Consider the following 21,397-nt stretch of genomic DNA (forward strand, 5'->3'; position numbering starts at 1 on the left):
GATGTGTAGAGATGAGTTAGATGCCACAAGAAAAAGGTTAGGATTAGGGTTAGGGGAAACCAGGAGAAGAACTGTTAGGATGCCAGGTGCTGAATGGGAAGCAGACCCTGTCAGAGGAAAAGGAGGCGAGGCAGAGATTTTTCTTTCATACTGGGGGAGACCGTGCAAAAGGGCGAGCCTAGGGCTGGCTGTGGCTGCTAGCGCGTGACAGCTATCCGGTAGCCGAGGCAATGTGAGTTTAGGGCGCCTCGCTGGAGTTCCCACCAGACAGACGTGCAACCCTGGCCATGCAGAGCTCTTCCTCCCAGCAGTGCAAAGGTAAAGGGAGACAGGACTCCCCTCTGCACGAGGCTGCTCCTGCACCCTGGCAGCGATGGGACAAGGCTGGTTCTGCGGCTGAGCCTGCCTGGTCCCCCTGCGCTGGGCCGAGGGCTTTAGCCCGCTGCTGCTGGACATGGCGATGCGGTCCCCCAAGCCTGGCATGAAAGGTCTTGAGCCCCATCCCGGGGTGGGCTGAGCGGTAGGTGAGAAATGCCGGTTCCATTAAACACAAACCCCGCAGCCTGCTCCAGGTCCTGGGCTTGCTGACCCAGCCTCCGTCACCCTCCTGCTGATGGTCCGTCCCGTTTGCCTGCTCACCAGGGACGTGGTGCGTTTTCTGATGCCTCCTTCATCTGATGGGGCAAGGCCCCTTCCAGCTTGCAAAGGCTCCTGGCAGAAAACCGCCAAGGGGAAGAGGAGCAGGAAGCACAGGGGATCTAGCGCAAAGCTCTGTGATGGGCCAGGCTCAGCCCTGGGGCGGAAAGCTTTGCAGCAGGGTCATGCCACCTGTGCTGCAAGGGGCTGGGGGGTTGCAGGACCCCACTAGCGTGTGAGCAGTCATGAGGGGGAAGGGGTCTCCATGGGGGAGACACAACCCTCGTAGATTAACGGGGAGTTGCGTATCCGTGCTACCCGTGGCTTGGAAAGCACCGGGTCCTGATAGGAGAGAGCCAAGAGTTTTAACATGATCTGCCTGGGAAGAATAACGGGCCACGAGCATGCCAAATATCAGTGCTGATAAATCCAGCGCGGAGCAGGCTAGCGAGCGTCTGGGGATGGGGGTGGAGCGGGGTGGGCAGGTCCCCAGGAAGGGCTCTGGCAGTGCAGACCGGCAGTCATCCACTGACCCTCCAAACCGTGCTGCTGACCCTAAGATAGCCTGCTCCACTGCCCCTCCGCCCCGGCTGTTCCCCTGGGCCCTCTGGCCAGAAACGCCTCGCCCCTCACTCAGCCACCGACCCCAGACAGCATCTGTGCTGCTCCCCCGGGGACCCTGCAGTCACCTCTTGCTCCGTGCCATGTGCACGACGGGGCTGGGCCTGAGCAGGTTGGAGCACACTCCTCTTCACAAGCTGGATTCCCACGTTAGCCGGTCCTCGGGGGCCTCGGCATTGACAGCGGGTATAGAAACACTCTGGCCCCAGGACTGGGGGCTTTGAGCAGCCTACAACGGTGCACGCCGTAGCAATGCTTGCACACCATCCCCTTCGGGACCCCCACTCCTGAGCCCCCCGACATTTGCAACGATGCCGCCACGGAGGCTTGAGTGGTGAGGTATGGGAATCCCCCTCTTCTCCTCCGAGGGGGGAGCTCTACAAACTGCCTGCTCCGTGCCCTTTCCCCTCCCAAATTCAGCAACCCACCGAGATCCTGCAGCTCTGAGCCCTTTGTTGGCAGATCAAGAGGACCGTTTTGTGCACGAGGGACGCCGAAGCCTGTGAGATAGCGTCTTGGGGAAAGGTCATGACGATGTCCTGTTTCTTTCCCACTTGGACTGAAACCTGTAACCCATCCTTTTACCATCCGAACACGGATTAATCCTCCTCGGGGTAAAAAGAAAACAGTTTTGTAGCTAATCTTCTTAATGATTTAATACCTGGGAACCCGGCGCGGAGATAGCCCTCCTGATCCGGTTAGGAGCTGTCACGCTAAACAGCTTACTATACCAGAGTATCCTATGGTGGATTTCTTTCTTTTTTTTTTCAAACAGAGCCAATTTCTCCCGAGACTCGGTGGTTTTCTCTTTTTTCCTTTGGTTCTTTAAAGACCTTCTAAATGCCTGTCTGGGGGATTCCAATAAGTCCTGGCACAGATTCTCCAAATAGTAGCAAAGCTAAACAGGGTACGGCTGTTATTGTAGTGATCATTTATTGCCAGCATAAATACACAGAACAGACCATTCAACCTTTTACAGCAGGAAAGTCACGGACAGATGATGATTCACAACCCGTGTTTCTCTTTCCCCCCTCCCCCACCCCCGGGTCCCACTCCCTTTTTTTAATTATTCTTCATTTCTGGCAAATCTCCCCTCCCTGAGGGGTTTCAAATGCATTTTGTTTTCTGATTCACTCATGGTTTTAGCAAGAACCGTGACGAAGGACGGGCACGGGGGAGCTGCAGAGCCTTGCACATGCGCACCATCCTTGCACATGTTGTGCACAGACAGGGGTGCAAAATTGGGGTTGAGCCAGCCTGGGACAGACGGTCCCTCTGCCCCGAGGAGACCAGCACAAGGCATGTGAACCACTTAGGAGTGCAGCAGGGCACTGCCCAGATCACAGCCCGTGCGGGCACAGAGTGACTCTCACCCATGTGACACTTTACTGGGCACTTTTACGCGTGAATCCAATGGGGGTTTCTCTCCCGGATCAATATTTATAGGGAGGTCCATCTGCGGGCTTAAATTGCTGTCCAAAACCAAAACAAAGCTCTGCGGGAGTTGGCATTAAAGGTTTAAGGGGTGACTTCTGTCCTCAGCGGTTTGCACACAGCCTCCGCTGCCTTGTTTCATCCGAAAGGAGCAGAGACGGCCTCTGATCTGAGCTCTCCCTGTGTGGGTTTGCCCCCTGTATTCAGTTCACTGAGCATTGCCCACTTGCAGTTCAAAGGACTCCTGGGAAAGGGGCTGTCCCTGGGGAGACGCTTCCCCTGATGCTTAAGCTTGCAAAGAGCTTTTTTCCAACTACTCCGTTGGTTTAATAAAAGATATCGCATCTACCCAAAGAACCTCGCTAACCTAAATCAGTGATTCTCACCCAGGGTGCTGCCAGATCCTTTGAAGGGTGCCCCAAGGCATGCAGGGATAAACAGATAAGCTTAAACAGATAAGCCAGGACTTGGCTTGTCCCTGCCTGGACAATCTCCCACTCCTACTGCCCGGCCCCCATGCAAGAAGGTATGCACTGTGACAGATGAATTAGTTTAAATTGAGCACCCTCAATTCATACAAGTTGTGGAGCTGTGAGGGAGGGGTCTCAAGTCCAGTGAGAGATGCCTTAAGTCCAAAAAGGACAACCAGCCTACAGGTTCTCCCAGTTCAGCCAGTTCCCCTCATCCCAGGTGCACTGATGATCCTAATCGGGAGCCGGCGTTCACTCCCGTAGCCCTCCCCTATCCTGCAGCCATGGTACAGGGTATGCAGCAGGACCCAGGAGGGATCAGCAAGCACTGAGAGACCCACCTATGCCGCCGGAAAGACTGGCACCGGTGCCCCTTTGGCTGCAAAAGTCTCAGGAGGAAGCTTCACACTTCCCTTCGGGCCCTGCCATTTGCTGGGGCTACTTCTCCCCGTCACAACTCTCCAGAAAGCTGAGCTGAGCTGGCAAGCTGCATCCTTACCACGCAGGAAGGAAAGCAGAGGGCGGGCTGCTCACGTGGCCCTGGGTGGTACCCACGTGGCATTACAGCCTGCTGGCTCGCGCTGCAAGAGAGGGAAGGGTTAAAAGGCCCTGGAAATGCAAAGGAGAGCTCCCCTGGCAATGGGTCAGTGTGTCTCCCAAGCACGGGCTGTGTCAACACAGCATCCGTGCCCCGCTCTGTAGGAGAGGTGGGGTCTTGTAGGGAAGTGCCCTGGGTGTTTATCAGCCCCCCAGGACCTCATCTAAAACCTGGCGCTTGCAAATCTGATGGGACATCGAGGCTGGCTGGAGGGACCGGATGTCTGCCTGGGCTCTCTGGGAGCACGATGCCCTCTTCTCTCCAGATTGACAGGAGATGCCAGGACCAGCCTAATCATCGGGCGTCTTCGGCTAACTCGCCTCCCTGCCAAAGCTAAAAATGATGTGGTAGCAAAACCGCGGCTCGAGCCAGGCCAGGGAAATAACAGAGTCCTTCCCTGGATAATAACAGCAACTTGTGTTTCCATAGTGCCGCTCGTCCTCACCCCCCCCGAGAGGCCGCGGCCCACTCGGCTCCGCTCACCACGCTTATGTAACCCACCACGAGCGCCGCTCGACGGCACACACCAGCATCCCACGCCCGCTCGAGACGGGGAGTGCCGCGGCCCTGCTGCTCAAATCTAAGCAAGATGTTTGGAGCCGCCATGCCAGGTCCTGTCTCCCTTCATCACCAGCCCGGCCAGTCCAAGCCAAGCCAGCCCGGTGCCCACAGCGTCTGAGATGCTCTTTGCAGAGCTGCCTAATGAACGATGCTCTTTTAACGATCAGGTGGATGCTCTCCACGAACCACGTCTGCACAGAGAGACGGAAAGCAGCTTGCTGTTGTTATGGCACGATTAAATCTCTTATGTTAGAAACGCTGTCTTGCTAGATTATAAACCCACTGAGTTTCTGTTACTCTGGACAAAGATCAAGGGGCTTCCCGTCATTAGCTGGCCCTGCTGCGTCCCTGCATGAGAGCCATTCTGCTTGCCCAGTCGCTCCAGTGAGACACATCTATTGCCTCTGCAGCCTGCTCTCCCCCCTGGGAGGGCTGTCTGAGAGCAGAGGGATTGCTCCTTTCCAACATTTTCCATGCTGCCCTGCCAAGAGAGCTGCGCGTGCTGCCTGCCATGTCTGGCGTGGCAGCAGAGCCCTCTCCTCTGCGCGCACACACCGGAGAGACCCGCGCCAGGGCTGCTGGCTGCCACCAGGAGCTTGGCAAAACTCTGCTCTGGCTCCAGCCAGCCCAGCAGAAATGCAGGGGGGGTGATGGGTTGGATGGACCCTGATTTCTCTGCACCTGGGATCCCCCTCCCAAAGCTCCCCATGGCGCACAGAGGCTTACAGCAGGATGAAGCAAACAGCCGAGGTGATTTGCTATAAGCGGGGCACAAATTGCTCACACCCCATCAGCACCCTGGGTTGTAAGCGAGACGGGGGTGAGTTGAAGCTGCGTTACAGCCCTCCAGATGGGAAAGATCTCTCTGCAGCCTGTTGCCCCTTGCCGTGATGGTGTGGCATGCCCCTTTGGGCTGGGCCAGCCTTGCACACACCTTCCATCCCCAGGCACGTGGAGGTATCAGGCCCAAATCTTACACAATTTGGAGTGCCTTGCAACTCTGGCTGAAATTGGGGTGTTGCTGCATGCCGGGGCCAGGCAGGGGCCATCCCCACCAGCTACCAGCGCTGCTGAGCTGGGACGGGGAGGGCAGGCGGGAGCCCTCGGATACGAAATGTGGCCTGGTCCCTTTGCAGCAGGGGAGAACATGCCAGGCGAGCATGCGAGTCAGAGGAGAGAAGTGGCAGCCGCAGGCATCGCGGTCCAGCCATTGCCCCCAGCCTGGAGGGTGTGCATCCTCCTCACTGCCCGGGAGCAAACGGCACAGCCAGGCAGGCTCCCTACGGGGACCGGCCTCACTCCCACAGCAGCCAGCTCTTCCTCCAGGATGCCAAGCTGCGTCCAAGGAGGAAGCGGCCTTGGGGGGCTGCAACAGGGCAAGGCGAAAGCCCGGCAGACCTCACAAACAAGATGGGTCATGCTGTGGCCATCTCCCCAAGGAAGGAACCTTTCCAAGCAGACCCTACCCACCCCCCCAAGGGCAGGCTGGGCCCTCCTGTCTGCTCCCAGCGAGCATTTCACTGCACGTCTTCACGTCTACGAGTTTTATTTCTATCCGTTACAACTCTGCCGTGCGTGTTTGGCCGTCAGACCTTGCAAATTTGCAAGGAGCTTCGGGGGCTTTTATAAACAAGGACTTTCCTGTTGTGCACAGACGTAAAGCGATAAAACAGGATCCCTGGAAAGAAGGGATGCAGCCTGGTGGGGCACAGCCCAGCCCAGCTCCCCTCTGGCCTGGCTCGGCTGCGGGTGCTACAGTCTCGGCCACAGCCAGGCCATGGGGCGGAGGATCAGGCGCCAGCTCCGGACATCCGCAATGTGATGGGCTGGAGCTGGATCCCCTCGAGGTGTTTAACGGCACGGTGTAATTGCGGATATGCTAGGCAGCATGACTCACCCCACCGGGCCATTTCTCACTCCTCTCGGGCTTGTTTTGGCTCCTGGCTGCACCTGAGCAGGGAGCGGACCACAGCGGGGCAGCAGCTCCGCTGGCGAGCGACGCACGGGGAACAGTGCTGGGCACGTGTGCAGGAGGATGGGGACCTGCAGGCTGACCACAGCTCTCGGGGGAAGCAGAGACAAGCCTAGTGCCCTGCCCATGTCACACTCGACCCTGGCGTCTGCTGCGTGAAAGCCATTTAAAGAGACGTGGAGAGACAGGACAGAGGCGGAGGGCGGAAAGGCAGAAATGGGGAGCACGCAGGGAGGATGCACTCCTCGGCACCCACGTGACCACGAGCGGGGCTGTTTCTTTTAACGAGTCTCATTCTTCATGGGCAAGACAAACAGAGCGAGGGAGACAGCCGCGGGCAGAGACGCAGCCAGCGCCGGACTGACATAATCCCCTCTGCAACCAGCGCTCCCCTCCCCGGGGAGGAGGCCTTGGCAATCACCGGGCACGGAGCGGCAGCACACAGCCGCTCTCTAACCGATCCACGGGACTCTCTCGCTTTCTCTCCTTCCCCTTCTCGCCAGACTGTGGCTTCGTCTCGCTGCTGGAGACAAATTGGACCGGGCACATCACTGACGGCATGGAAAGGAGCGGCAGAGACTTCTCGAGGCCGGCAACCGCAGAGCAGCTGCCAGGAGACCCTCCCAACGCCCAGGCCGCCACGTGAGGATGCTGCACACAGGCAGCGCATTCATTCAACCCAGGCTGGTGCGTCGCCGATGGGAGGAGGTGGCTGCTGGGCACGGCAGAGGCAAGCAAGGCCCTGGAGCTGCAGGGAATGTCCTCGCCTCCTGGGTCCTACCTGATGCTCTTCAGAGCAGTTAAGCGCCAAGGTTGTGGTGCCCACCTTGCAGCAACACAGCTGCAAACCCTGAGAGCCCAAGGCCAGGACCTGGGGGCATCCTCTCATCCGCTCCCCCAGAAGGCGGCTGCCATCAGCAGTGCCCGGTGCCACTCTGGAGCACTTCAGCTCGGCCCTGCTGCTTGCCACGTCCTCAGGGACGCTCCCAAGCAGCTCTACCATGTTGTTCCTGGGAGCAGGAGTGTGAGGGCAGGGCAGTGCCCACCAGAGCCAAACCCCAGCTTCCCAGGCCCCCAAAAGACAGATAGGGAAGCGGCTGGCAGCTCAGGCCTTTGTGCTCTCGGCCATCCAACTCCTGCCCCCTGCAAAAACAGGGCCAGGAGGCTCAGCAGTTGAAGCACAGGCTGTCTCCTTGCCAAATTGGAGAGCATCTGTCTCAGATCAATGTCCAGCACGCTGCAAGATGCCCCCATCCACTCCGCTGCCCGCTCAGATGCTGCCTGGGGAGCCCAGGGAACCGACAGCGAGGCAAGAGGGTGGCAGTTTTGGACTGGAAGGGACTGACTGTGTCTGCAGCCGGGTGGTGTCCATTAGATGGGCACAGCCATTAGATGGGCACACATCTCTTTGTCCACGCGCCTTCGATGGGCACACATCTCTTTGTCCACGTGCCTTTGATGGGCACACATCAGTTTGTCCACGCGCATTACATGGACACACACCTGTGAGAGCAGCTGATGCCAACAGACCAAATGGATCCACAAAATGGGCACAGGGGTGGGGGGCAGAGTGCTGCAGCTGGATAAGCCAGAATCAGGCCCTGCCTAATGAACTATCGAGGCAGACTTGCAAGGCCTGGATGTAAGCCGTAGTAAAGAAATTCCCATTTTAGAGGTGGGGAAGCTGAGGCTGAATAGGGGAAGGGACTTGCGTGACATCCCACAGCAATGCTGGGTCCCAGGCTGGTGCAGAAATGGGCCAAAATCTGCCACTGTGCCCCAAACATCTTCACCTGGAGCCAGGGCTGTTTTGCACAGGATGTTACAGGGATGTGGACAGACGTGTAGGCTCAAATCCTTGAACCCAAGCCAAGCTCCATCTGAACCCACATCCGGTCCAGACACTGCTGAGATATCCACCCTCTGCGGGGTTGAAGTTTCACAAGATCCAACGGGTCACGTTGGGAATCGTGTGTGTGGCCCTACAGGGTTTTGGTCTTGATGTATCTGAGCTCAAACCAAGTGCTGACTTGGTCTCGCACCTGGAAGCCCATCTACATCTGATCAGTAGCAAAGCCTGGCTCTCAGCACCCTCTTGCTGGCCAACTTGTGCCAGGGAGACTCACTGGCCATAACATGCTCTCAGCTTTGCTACTGCTTGATATTGGGTGGTTGCTTCCCTTCAAAGCCCCAGCTCCCGGAGTCCTGTGATCCCACGAGACCCTCCATTTCCACTGCTTTCAGGAGTGAGAAGCCTGAGCATGTGACCTGAATGTGACCAAACGGCTCAGAAACCAGAGGCCAATAAAAATACCTTGTGTCTTTAGTATGGTTCTTTTTTTCAAATGTCATGATTCTGGGGCATGGGCTGACATCAGACTGTCGAATATTTTGGAGAGTAGGACCGCACAGTCTTTTAAGCAACCATATTCTCTCCATCGTGCTCATTAAGACCAGTCCTTCCTCAATGGCTTTAGGTACTAATGATGCCTTTGGATGCTGAAAGAGAAACATCAATCCTTGAGCTTGGATCTTGGCAGAGAAATGGCCTTTAATTCTTCTCATCAGCCATCGCTGCTCAGATGCTCTCGCGAGCAAGTGCAGCCAGGTTTCCAGTGACAGGAGTGGTCTCATCAAGCCTTGAAGATCACTCAAGCACCTTCTCCTATACAGGTGTCACAGCCTAAAGGAAGCCCCCGACCCAGCAATGGACCGCAAGCCCCACGCCAACCCAGGCTATGACTTGTTCAGTTCCAAAAAGGGAGCCGTAGATGCAAGCAAGGGGTAGACGCATCCTGTCTGGTGGCCAAGGCCAGCGCCCTCCTTCTTTTCAAGCAGCGTGCAGCAGGGGAGAGCTAGTCACTATGGAGTTCAATGAATGATTAACTCGCCTCAACATATTAACTATTGCTCTCCGTTCTCTCCCACCGTGCAGCGCGCCAGGCCCTATTTCTGGGTGGTGCCGTCACGCCAACATCTGATATCATGTCGGCACTGCCGGCAGGACGGTCAGGTGCTGGGGACAGCCGTGGGTCTGAGCCAGGTGCCCATTAAGATGCAGTAATGATTAATCCATTGCTCCGGCCCCAGGAGTTAATGATGAAATGCTGCTCCTCTGGTCACACCAAATATGCCTCTGCTAGGCCTACCTCCCAGAAGTCAGCACAGACGTTTCTTCCCATAAGGAACATCAGTGCAGCTTCAATCCAGTGCAGGCAGAGCCCTGCACAGCCCAGGGTGAGGGTCCGAGCTGCAAAGCAGCAGCCGTGGGTAGGATGGATGGGCATCACTTATTGCTACTCAGACACAGAGAGATCAGGTTATTTAGGGTGGTGCTGGGTGCAGGACGGGACCACGGTCTGCACACCCGGGGACGTCACTGCATGCTGCGCCTGGGAAAGCAGGTCCTGTTCAGCACAATCAGTGCACAAGCAGGTGCCTCCATCTGCTTGCAGCAGACGCCGTCTCCGCGGGGCAGCATCCGACACTCCTAACGCCGCGGCTGCTTGTCTGGCACTTGCAGACTGAGTGGCAAGGGATTAGGGCACGCTGCCGCTTTCTGTAACAGGGCTTGGATCTGCAAGGCAGGTGCCGCGACTTCTGGCGGGTGCCTGTGTGCTGCGCGTTAGCCAAACGTCGTGCATCTGAGTGGGAGTGCCCCGGGGAGGTTCTCCCTTCCCAAACATCTGTGTGCAATGGCTGAGATGTGTTTGCTGGAAGCTTTTTGGTACCAGCCTCCCAGCCTGGGGTTGGATGTGTGGCTCTGCCCTCAGACAGGCGTTCCTATGTTCTATTTCCAGCTCAGCATCCTACACAGATGGCAATGGCCATTGGGCATGGAAACAGAGGGAGAAAGAGTGCATGGGAGGCAAAGAGCTCTGTAGGTGTGAATGAAGGGTAGGCGGCTTTGTTCTGTCCTCACTGACCGTATCGGGACAGGTGCAATCTGCCTTGCAGGGCAGAGGCCTCATGCTGCCTGCTCTCCACGCGTCCCGCTCACAAACCGTCCGTCTTGGGCAACCCGCGTTGGCTTCTCATTCAAGACAAGCTCTGTCTGCAGGGTGCAGATGCGTTTCCTTTCCCCATTCTTCCTAAAGAATCACAGTAAAGCAGAAATGATGAGGGTTGAAGGGGGATGAAATGCAGCAGCAGGCCTGGCTGCCTCCTCCATGGTGCGCCACGCAAAACTAGCCCTTTGGAGCCTGAGCTGAATCCACAGACAGGGCCACAAAGGATCCTTGGGATCATCTGGTTGAAGACCGGTTGCTGCTCTCAGAGGAGCAAACGCTGGGGTAACTTGGCTGAGACCCAGGAAGTTACTAGATGCCACTCGCCCAGGTGAGCAAACTTAAGTGCACGGAGCACAGCGAGTCTGCCAGCTTCACATGCAACTACTGGGAAGTCCATTTCAGTGCAGAGACATGTGCATATTGGAGAGATGCAGTTAGCCAGGTTAGGCTGAAGTCAGGAAGATTTGCACCTGAAAGCCTAACCAAAGATGCATACATATTGCATTGTGTGTGTATTAGATAGTTTGACATGGTACTGGACGTCCTGCATCCAGTTTTGGGCCCCCCATTATAAAAAGGATATGGACAAGTTGGAGAGAGTCCAGCACAGGGCAAAGAAAATGGTTGGGGGGCTGGGGGACAGGACTGGTGAGGAGAGGCTGAGGGAACTGGAATGATTTAGTCTGGAGATGAGAAGACCGAGGAGGATTTAATAGCAAGGGGGTTGCAAAGAGGATGGAGCTGAACTGGTCTCAGTGGGAGCAGATGACGGAGCAAGGAGCAATGGGCTCAAGCTGCAGCAACGGAAGTTGAGGTTGGATATTAGGAAAAACCTCTCTCACTAGGAGGGTGGTGAAGTACTGGAACAAGCTACCCAGAGAGGTGGTGGACTCTCCATCCTTGGCAGTTTTGAAGCCCTGGCTGGGATGATGTAGTTGGGGCTGGTCCTGCTTTGAGCAGGGGGTCAGACTAGATGAGACCTCCTGAGGTCCCTTCAACCTGAATTTTCTATGATTCTTGGTGATAATAGCAGAAGTGCTCTTGACTTAGGATGCAGCACGGGCTCTTTTCTGCAGCAGGGCGCTGGGCACCATGGTGGGAGGTGCCACCACTCTGATGGGATGGTCTGTGTAGGATCGTGACCCTGGGCCATGCCCCTTCAGGGAATTGGACTCTGATTGTTTTTAGAGACTTGTGAAGAAACTCCTGCCTTGCCCCATGCAGCAGGAGCTGCGAATCCGTGCTGCCCATAAAGGCTGCTGCCTTCACATTTTCCCTCCGGAGGAGTGCAGTCACGTTCCCACACTCGGACAGGAACCTTTGATCTTCCCAGATTTAATGCATCACTTATGAAACTCGGGCCGACGTCCCTCCGCTGGGCTCGGTGGGTCTCAGCACGCTGTCGCCTCCTGTCCATGGGGACAGGAAGGCTCATGCCTTTCTCAGGGCCTGGAAACACAGAGGAGAGAGGCGGTCCAAAGGACTCCCCCACCAGCTGTTTATGTAACAGTCCCCTTGTAGAAAACCACGGCAGTAGCAACGGCGAGCCGCCCTCTACAACAACTTTTGCAGAGGGCTGGGATGGCGCCAGGACATTTTCAAATGGAAACTGTTCTCCCTGGGAATCATTTCACCGCGCTGCAGATGAGCACTTCCCCATTTCAAGTCTCCTTGTTTCAGGGACCCAATGAAGCAGGGTGGGGGTCAGGGTTAGGGGCAGGGGGCCATCACGAGCAGCGACGGCACTGGAAGCACGCGGGTGCATGAAGAACCGCGAGACACAGCGACAGTGAGAGGGGTGCTGCGCCTGGGCTCAGATTGTCTGCATATTTGTTCAGGTGCTTTCAGGCAGGGCTGGTCCGTCTGTCCCAGGTCCAGCACGTGCTACCTGCAGAGTGCGACGTGCCAAGTGGCCACGCGTGACCTCCCTTCCCTTAGTCAAGTTCTGATTTTAAAGACAACAAAAGCCTCTCATTTCTGCCCTGCCTTCAGACACCACGTCCCAGGGGGATGTGCACCCCTGTGCAAAAAGCCACGTGGAGACATGGGCCCTACTTAATAATGCCGAGGTAGAGAGCTAGGGGCGAGAAAAGCACCAGACGCCCAGTGCAACTGGGAAGGGATCTCAGCTTGCAGGCATAAAGGCATGAGGAAGGGAAGGAAATGTGGGGCTGGCGCTGTGGAAAGTGGGCTCAGCACAGAGCGGGCAAGGCAGGGTTTCAGCCTCCATGGAAGGGATGTGGCTTGGGGTCCCTTTCTAGGGGTGGGACACCCCTCCTCTCATGCTGCGCTGAACAGTCCCAGCCTCTGCTCCACTTGCCCTGCAGCCCCGGGGCGGGGGGACTATTGCATACACACGGCAGCCCCATGCCAGCCCCAAGAGCCCTGGCAGGATGCAGCCCGGCATCCTTGTGATCGTCTCCCAGCCCTGCCTGGCACCAACGAGGAGTGTGTCTCCGCCGGCGGGCTCTGCTGGAAAGTCAGCAAAGCAGCCTCCACATGCAAAAGCCATTAGGCAACGGCAGAGAAGCAACCCATGAACGCTGCCATCTCGACAGGGTGCAAAGGAGACAGCCAGCGCCTGGTCCCCATGGCTGGGCAGTGGCTGGCTCTGTGTCACATGCAAGTGGGTGTTCTCCAAGTGCGTTAGGAGCCACAAACTCTGGTTTCAAAGAAAGCGGCACAGGTCACTCCTCCCATCCGCACCCAACAGCACAGCCAGAGTTTGGGGGGAGAAAGGGGTGCAACACAGGGCCACGTAGCATCCTTCCTACGCAGGCTAGCACCGGGGTCCTGCTGCTGGAGAGGCAGAACCCGAGTGCGTTAGCAGCCAGGCAGGCACTGAAACATCTGTTTTATTTAAGCTGCACTCAGGAAGGCGACGCTGGATCCCACCCTCAAACGCAAGCAGCCCAGCAAGCAGAGAAGCACCAAAATAGCCACGGCACTGTTCCTGCTGCACGAAAATAAGTCAGGACAAAAAAAAAAAGCACTCGCTGGCTCCTCCGGCTCCAAGAGGGGCCCACGAGTCCACGTCACTGCAGCAAGTCCTGCTGCGTCCCCACAGGCTGGCCCAGCACACCGCGGCCCTCGAAACGCAGGACATCGTGTTCCCATCACCTCGGCGCTACGACGCCCCATCCGGCTCCGCTTGCGGGTCGCAGCCATGCTCCTGGAAGGAGCCGCTGGGTAGATGCCTTTAACCAACCTCCTCTGCAGCAAAAACCCACATGCCACAGGGTCCGACTCACTCCACCCCTTTCCGGGGTGTGGCTTGAACGGGGAATGGAGCAACTGGCCAACATAAGAATCCAGCTCAAACTTTCCCAGGCTTGGCTGCTCCTCTGGTTTCTCCCCTAGGACAGCTCGGCCCACACCCTAGATCCCCTCTTTGACAACCACTCCCACTGCCAAGTGGGGAGGAGGTGGGTAATAAACCATTTGCCTCCGCAGAACTCAGTTAACCCCTTCCCAGCATGGCTGACCTTTTCCACCCGGGCAGGGGGAGCGCTTTGTGCACCCCCACCACGCATTCTTCAGCCCCCAGACATCAGGGACAGCAGGTGCAAGCTGCTGCATTCACAGCCTACTGCAGAGGATGCTGCTATGCCCTCCGTGGCTGCTTGGGTCCACCTGAGCCCTACAAAGGGGAGGCCTGGAGCAGCAGCCAGAGGCCTCACCATCACCACTGCAACTCCATCCCGTAACAGAACAAGCAGCAATGGGCTCAAGCTGCAGCAAGGGAAGTTGAGGTTAAATGGTGGGAAAAACTCTCTCGTAGTAAAGCACTGGACGAGCTTACCTAGAGAAGTTAAGGCATCTCCATCCTTGGAGGTTTTGAAGACCCGGCTTGACAAAGCCTTGGCTGGGATGATGCAGTTGGGGCTGGTCTTGCTTGGAGCAGGGGGTTGGGCTAGACGTGACCCCCTGAGCTCCCATCCAACCTGAATTTTCTGCGAGTCGAAGATTCATGGCATTTGCCTGGGGAAATGAGCACGCTGCTGGGAGCCCTGGGTCTCATCAGGGCTGCTAGTTCCTGCCTGGGTCTAAGCAGAAACAAAGGTGGCCCCTTGCTATCAGTGACACTCCGGGTTCAGGGAAACTGGGTGGTGGAGTAGGAGGGTGCCAGTGGGCGATGGCAGAGTCCAGCCCCCAATGCCTCGGTGTTGGCCTGTGTGTCAATGTCAGGATTCCCACGAAACAGCAGTGAGGACATGAGCCAGCGCCAGTGTGAATCTGGACGTGCTCGTGCCATGCAGAACGGCCTTGGTGGGCCAGGGGTTTTCTGCACCCCACTCTCGGTGTTACCCGCTCCAGAAGCTCAGCCTGCAGACTCCACACTAGGCAGGTGTCCAAGATGTTCCCCGAATACAAAACTGTTCCTGAAAGCAAGGTCTCGGTCTCCAGGCTGGCCGATAGCTGATGGAAGACCCTACCTGGAAAGCAGCGGAGCAGAGCACGGTGGCTGAGCCCAGGCTTGCCTGGGTAGGAAGAAAGCTGCAAAATATGGCCCCGGGTTTCAGTGCCTGGCGTCCTGCAGCGTGCAAGAATCTGCTCAGCAAATTGTGACAATAATGCCGAGTAGTCCAGGCTCCCGTCTGATCCCATGCACGCGCACGCAAGCGCGATCACTTGGTGTGCAGGCTGTTCCTGTTCCCATTCAGGGCTCCATATTGCCCAGCCAGATGTTCCCAGCCTTCCTTGGCATGGTAAATGCTTTTGTTTAAAGCACGTGGTGGGAACAGGAAAGATCAAGGCAATTTTCTATGGTGCCTTTCATCTCCAAAGGGTCCCAACACTGCTGCTCCAGTTCTGCGATCGCCTCCGCTCAGACGCGGTCTTTGCCCACCTGCGGGGAACCCACCCTACCCCGACAGGGCTGGTCCTGTTCTCACGTAGCTACATCGCACCTGATGGAAGTGGAGGTTACTCTCGTCTCAGGCCGGGGAGAAACGATAGCCAGATTCCCTGGCAGTGGGATTGTTAGCTACTGCAAAATCAAGAGCTTCATTATTTTCCCCCCATCTTGGTGCAAAGAACAGTATAGGCACAATCCCGTACCCTACAACACTACACCCTGCTGTGCCTGGGGACTTTTCCCGAGACCTCACCCTGGGAGCCCAAGGCTGCTTCTAGGATAGGGTGAGCTCAGCCCCCGAGCTGTCCCGTCTTCTCTGTCCATGCAGTCCAGTCATCACGGGGTTAATAGGCAGCTTGGGAGGAGAATCACCTAACTTCTGCAAATCCTGGGGTTTTAGTTGCTTCTATTTTTCAAGCCAGTTGCATGACTTTAAAATGATCTGGTGCAAACTTGAGGAAGGGACTGAAACCCTGGGGCCTCGTCATGCAATCGCGCTGCTGATGCCCGAGTTGCTGGCCACAACACTGTTATGGATGTCAGTGGACACAGGAGTTTTTATCCTGTACCCTCTGGAAGACCAGCGGCCCCTGAGCGCGGGGTGTCTGCTCCTCACAGGGATTCTTGCTGAAGTGAAATGCTCGGACAGCACGCTTCCGCTCCTGCCCCCACTTCTCCTTCAATCCTTTTCCCCTTCAACTGCAACCCAAGCTCTGCTTTGGGACGTGCAGTGCAAAGAAAAGAGCAGGGACCAAGTGAAAATGAACTGGACTGAGAAGCCTACTACAGGGCCTGGAGAAATTAAAGAAGGATGAAACAAATGCAGGGCAGAAACCATGGGCAGGGAGGGAGGAAGGATGCAGAACAAGATACAACTGGGATTTCCATTAAACTTGCTGTGCCTGGGTGAGCCCTGGGTAAGAGCAAGCCTGATTGCACAAAACCCAGCTTGTCTTGCGCACAAGGAGACTTCCTGCAGGCCAGCTGGCCTCAGCGGGCAGGCAGGATTGGGCCCGTGCCCTTATTTCAACAGGCAAAGGGGAAAAAGGAAGACCCATCTCCAAGGAAGGAAGTAAATAGTAGGGGGAGACCACCCACAGCAGGGGAAGGGAAAGACCTGAAAACCGGCCATGTGAAAACAGGACTAATGCAGACACGGGGACTAAGCAAAGGCCCACCACTTTTTGGCGTTAACGGGACACAGCAGCAGGTCCCTTAAATCTCAACCGCTAACAATGCAGGCAGAAAAAATCTTATTTTCTTTAAATACAAGCCCCATCAAGGCCTTGAGATCACAGGCCACGTCTCACAGATGGATTTTTTTAGGGGGAGAGTTAATTTCTTGATTCAAACAAAAGGCACCATCAGTGAGGTCCAGATGCAGAGTCCTGCCCAAACGGAGGTTGAAAGAGCCCTTAAGAGGTCAAGGCCAACCCCTTGTTTGGGCAGGATCACCCCCCGTCGAGCCCATCCCAGACCAATGTTTGCCTTACTGCACGCCTGAAATCTTCCAACGACTGCAAAAGCCGAGAGGGTAACCTGCTCCAGTGCTGCACCGCCTTAAAGAGTTAGAGTTGTTTCCAGTAACTAACCTACATCTCCCTTGCTGAAGTTTAAGCCCATCTGGCCAACAGAATACTTTGGGTCTGATCCTGCAACTGGATACTCAGGGACATTTGGGAACTGAATGGGGTGCATGGATGGATTTCTAGAAAGCAGTGCCTTTATCCTGCCCAGCTGAGAAGTTTAGCTGCCGTTTCTGCATTTGCCACCTCTAGTCTGATCTGCAAAATGGGGTTGCAATGAATTACTGAGCACACACCCGTAAAAGACCACCCCGGTGAAGGCTTAGCAGGCAAGATGCCTCGATATTGCTCCTGGTTCTTCTGTACAAACGCTTGGCCAGTTCTGCAAGCCGACATGCACAACACTTTGTCACGTCTGCTCCCTGATACACAATGTCCTCAGTGATTATGTTTGTGTTACTGAAATGCTGAACACTAGCAGCAGAAAAAGCCCCAAATTAGACTTCAAAATAAAAAAGGATAACCACCGAAAAGAGTGCTGTACCTGGAACGGGTCTGGAACAGCTGGAAACAGCCGTAAACAAGGCTGTCCAGCTGTGGGGAGCGACTGCCTCCAGCCGCACAGGCACTAGTGACGCTTCCCTGCGAGGGGTTAATAGCACCATCTACATCCCCACCTTGCTCACTGCATTAATTAAAACTGGGCTCAAAAACACAGTTTATTCTGTCCTTGCAACCTCGAGAGTGAATGTGTTTGCACTGAATCCTCTCTGGCCCCTCGACTTGTGCCTTTGCTCATAAAAGTTTTTTGCAAAAGAGATCCTGGGCCTGCAGCTCGGGTGGAGATGAGGACTCTTACTGGAGAAAGACTCCCACATTTGCTAGGAGCTGAAGTGGAGATATTTAGGATCTGCGGGCTGGCGGCTTGCTGCTGTTTTTCCCTTTAATTGGATTTTATTTTTCATTCTCTTTTGGACACCTTCGAGCCTGGGATAAGGGGGTTCTCTTTATTTCTGTTTCAAGACACAAATGTTGTCTCGTGGATGACCCCAAGACCTGCTGTAAATGGCAGAGGCTTGCAAATAAATGGGTGAGAAAATAAATGTGACAAAACACATGCTCCTCTCTTGCAAAATATATTTATCCTGACACGGTTTGCTGAGCTCCACTTGTTTGCTAGGCTGCCCGATGGCAGAGGTGACCGAAACAAGCATTGCAGTGCCCCCAAAATAACGTATCGATAGACCGTACTCAGCACCAATCCTGGGCCGATTTTGCACAGTTACCCTACTCACCTAAGCAGTCTTGCGGGACCTAAAGGACTGCGTGTGCTAAGTGAGTGTGTTCACAGGATGGAGCTGTTTGTAAGTGCTACTAGTCCCCGCTGGCGTTCTGGTGCTAAGTCTCTGCTGCAAACTAACACCACCTTTTTGGACCTCCCCGAAAAATGTCAGGATTGTGGAAGGGAAAATAAGTGATGTTTCCACAGTACATGTGTCTAATAAAAGTGGATTCTAATCCTGTGTAAAAAGTCACCAAAAGAGTCCAGCAGTGTTAGAAATCATCAGCCTGCACAGGGGGGAGGGGAGGCAAGAGGCAAAGCAAAAATCAAACTCGGGATAACTATCTCACCAAAGCCCCACCGACTGCAACACAAAGGGTTGAAGGAAACCCATCAGAAGCCGGAGCAGGAGCACACTTTAAGGTCGTCTGAAAACACTTTTTCAATTGGTGCGAGCGCAGTCCTGCCAGAACCGATGTCTTAAATGCGACACGTTTCAAGCGCACGCTCAGACTGGAGCGTGCTTCGCCTTTCCTTTTAAATCTCAATTAGGCGTGTCTGCAGAACAGCATTAGTGCCCCTGCAAGCCACATTTCTTGATGTCCTATTCAACAGAGCAGGCCCCCGCTTTCATCTAGGTACGCAGACTGGATGTCTGGCAGGGGTTGGGTTTTTTCCCCCCTTGATTTCTTTTGGATGTGGCATTCCCTTTGTGTTCATGGCAACCGCTCCGTCAACGCTGGCAACTCCAAACACGAAAATGCCAGGGCTGTTCTGCTCGATACCGGAGGAATTTGTTTCGCAGACTTTGAATCTAGAGCTCCCCATACGTAATCGCATTCTCCTTCAGCAGAGCAATTACCACACGCCTGACCGCGGACCCGGACGAGTTCGCTGCACGGTGTATATCATCCCTTTTGGTGTTAATAATGTGCCGAACATCACTGCTTTCATAAAAGGCCATTTTCATTTGGTCTCAAATTATCCATAGAGCTCTGATGCTTTTATTACAATATACTCCCTCGAGCGAATGTACAAGCGTAAGTAGCTGAATATTAAGACCACCTGCTTTATGAGTCGGGATTCAATAAAAAGAACGTCAGACCGGGGAGGCTGTGTACGCTGTCTGGTTTCCCTCCCTCCTAGCTTGTGGACGTGCAAATATAGGGGGTCAAACACATATTCTGAGAGCGACACGTATGCAAGTATATCTCCTGCTATGACCTTCTAATGAAGACACACAGAGTAGCAAGCTTGCTACATGGTTTATTTACATGGCTGCATTGCACATCCCAATGCGGATCCAGGAGCTATAGGGCACAAACATCTGGGCAGGCAAAACATGAAAAGCGCATCTTTTAACAGCCTTCACGGTGCATGTTGGACAATGGGGACCCTGACACTGGTCCAATTACGACAATTCCTTACCGGAGCAACGCTACATGTGCAAACCGTCCTTCTCAACAAGTGCCCAAACACATCTTGCTTATTCATCCATGAAGGGGAATTTCTGCTAGTTATAACAACACTATGAAGTCTCGGTCGCCTGACTCCAGAAGAAGTCTTCCTGCAGTTTGGGGGGTTTATTTAGCTGACCCTTAGCGTGCAACTTTGATTTGCAATGACATCAGAACGACCCATCCAGCTCCTCACCTCCACACCCAGTTACACTCCTGATAAAGCCACTGCGATAAGTCAAAATCTTTCCAAAAACCAGACCAGAGGTTCCCGGGATACTCCCCGTTCCCACCGCTCTCCGTGCAAGGGTTTTTCAAGATCCTCACGCAGCCAGGTCCGGCTGCAGTCTGGAGGAACGCTAAGCTTGCAGGGCCTCCACCAGGAATGTCTAGCTCCAAACATACGCAGTCCGGGCAACCAAACCGATCTCACCCAACTCAGGAATTTCTGCAAAAGCTTTTGCTTAGATTATTGCAAGAACATTAAAAACGCGGCCACCAGCACAAGGCCAGGCTACGGCCTCTGCAGCAACCCGCACAAGGTTAGGCTAAGGCCTCTCCTTTCAAAGGTCACAAAACATCTCGGTCTCCAACTTGCATCTCCCTACACAAACACTGAATGCTCCGGTATTTTCCTCTAGGAAAGTACCGAGAACACCCCGGTCTCAACTTCAGGGAAAAGCACTGGCCCTCTCCATCTGGCCCTGACATTAGGGAGCTGGAGCTGAGCTCAGCATCTCCAAGGGCGCTGTGGAAGGTCCGATTCAAACGGGATTGTCGAGCTTTGGGAACGCGGGCATTTGCCTCGTTGCCGTATCCGTCGCAGGTGGGCAAACGGAGGCGTCCCAGCTGTGCGGAGAACAGCTCTCAGGAGCTTTACATTTTCTTTTGGGCCTGAATCGCTTTGTCTCCTGAGGTGCGGAAAAGCTTTTCCCTGAAGTGACAGACCCAGGGCGACCACATGGTCTCTCTAAAAGAGAGAAGAGCAGTTCTTGCATCTTGACCCTAGGTTGGCTCCTGAATCAGGGACTGGCTTGGTGGACTCCAATGACCAGCTGTATTCCCACAGAAGAAACAGGAGTTTTGGTCGTTTCACACAATCCCAACCCGGTGGTAGACAGGTCGCTGTGTCTCTAGACACCCTGAGCATGCACAGCTGAGATGTCCCTGGGCCTCAGGGACATCCCGGGAGCTTCTCTGCATGCCTCCGAGGCCGGAGGGATAAGGAAGAGTTTGCAAAGAACATCACCCGCCCTCCAAGCGCCCACGGCTCAGCAGGGGCAGGAGGCTTGGCAGGGCCATGAGATGCACAGACTGGGGCTCATGTGGGAAAGGCCTCTTCTGCGAGGCAGGGACACAGGGGCACCTCGCTGGCCCCTGCCCGGGCAAAGCTACCTCCCCTTGCCCTGGGCTGGGCCCGACCCCCGTTCCTGCCCTCCACCGCTGCCCTCCTGCTGCAGGACAGGGCTGGAGGGTGCCTGGGACCCAGCGCTGGGGCAACACAGCCGGGGCAGGCCAGGGCGGGAGGGGTCTTCAACAGCCCCCAGCTGCCTCCTGCCAGTGCATGGGCACGCAAGGGGAGAGGAGATCTCCTAGCCCTGCACGCCCTGGTACACCCAGCTCCATGCTCCCCAGCCCTGTGCACCCTGGCTTTGTGTGCCCCATCCCTATGCACCCTAGTACAGCCCAGCTCTGTGCCCCAGCACCGTGCTCCCCAGTGTATCCTGGCTCCGTGCCCATGCCCGCCAATACACCTCAGCGCCGTGCCCCCATGCCTGCGCAGCCCAGTACACCTCAGCGCCGTGCCCCCCAGTGTGTCCTGGCGCCGTGCCCCCATGCCCGCGCAGCCCAGTACACCTCGGTGCCGTGCCCCCCAGTGTGTCCTGGCTCCGTGCCCCCACCCCCGTGCCCGCCAATACACCTCAGCGCTGTGCCCCCATGCCCCCGCAGCCCAGTACACCTCAGTGCCGTG

The 21,397-nt window shown here is 55.6% G+C and overlaps 1 protein-coding gene across 1 annotated transcript in view; it reads right to left on the bottom strand.

The window, feature by feature from the left end:
* PKD1 (polycystin 1, transient receptor potential channel interacting) overlaps positions 1-21,397 on the bottom strand; it is a 104,900-nt gene that overhangs the window by 82,043 nt on the left and 1,460 nt on the right. The gene's annotated exons all lie outside the window — the stretch shown is intronic.

This window comes from Crocodylus siamensis, chromosome 12 (genome assembly GCF_052110815.1).
Source record: "Crocodylus siamensis isolate JL-2025a chromosome 12, ASM5211081v1, whole genome shotgun sequence".
Lineage (NCBI taxonomy): Eukaryota > Metazoa > Chordata > Crocodylia > Crocodylidae > Crocodylus > Crocodylus siamensis.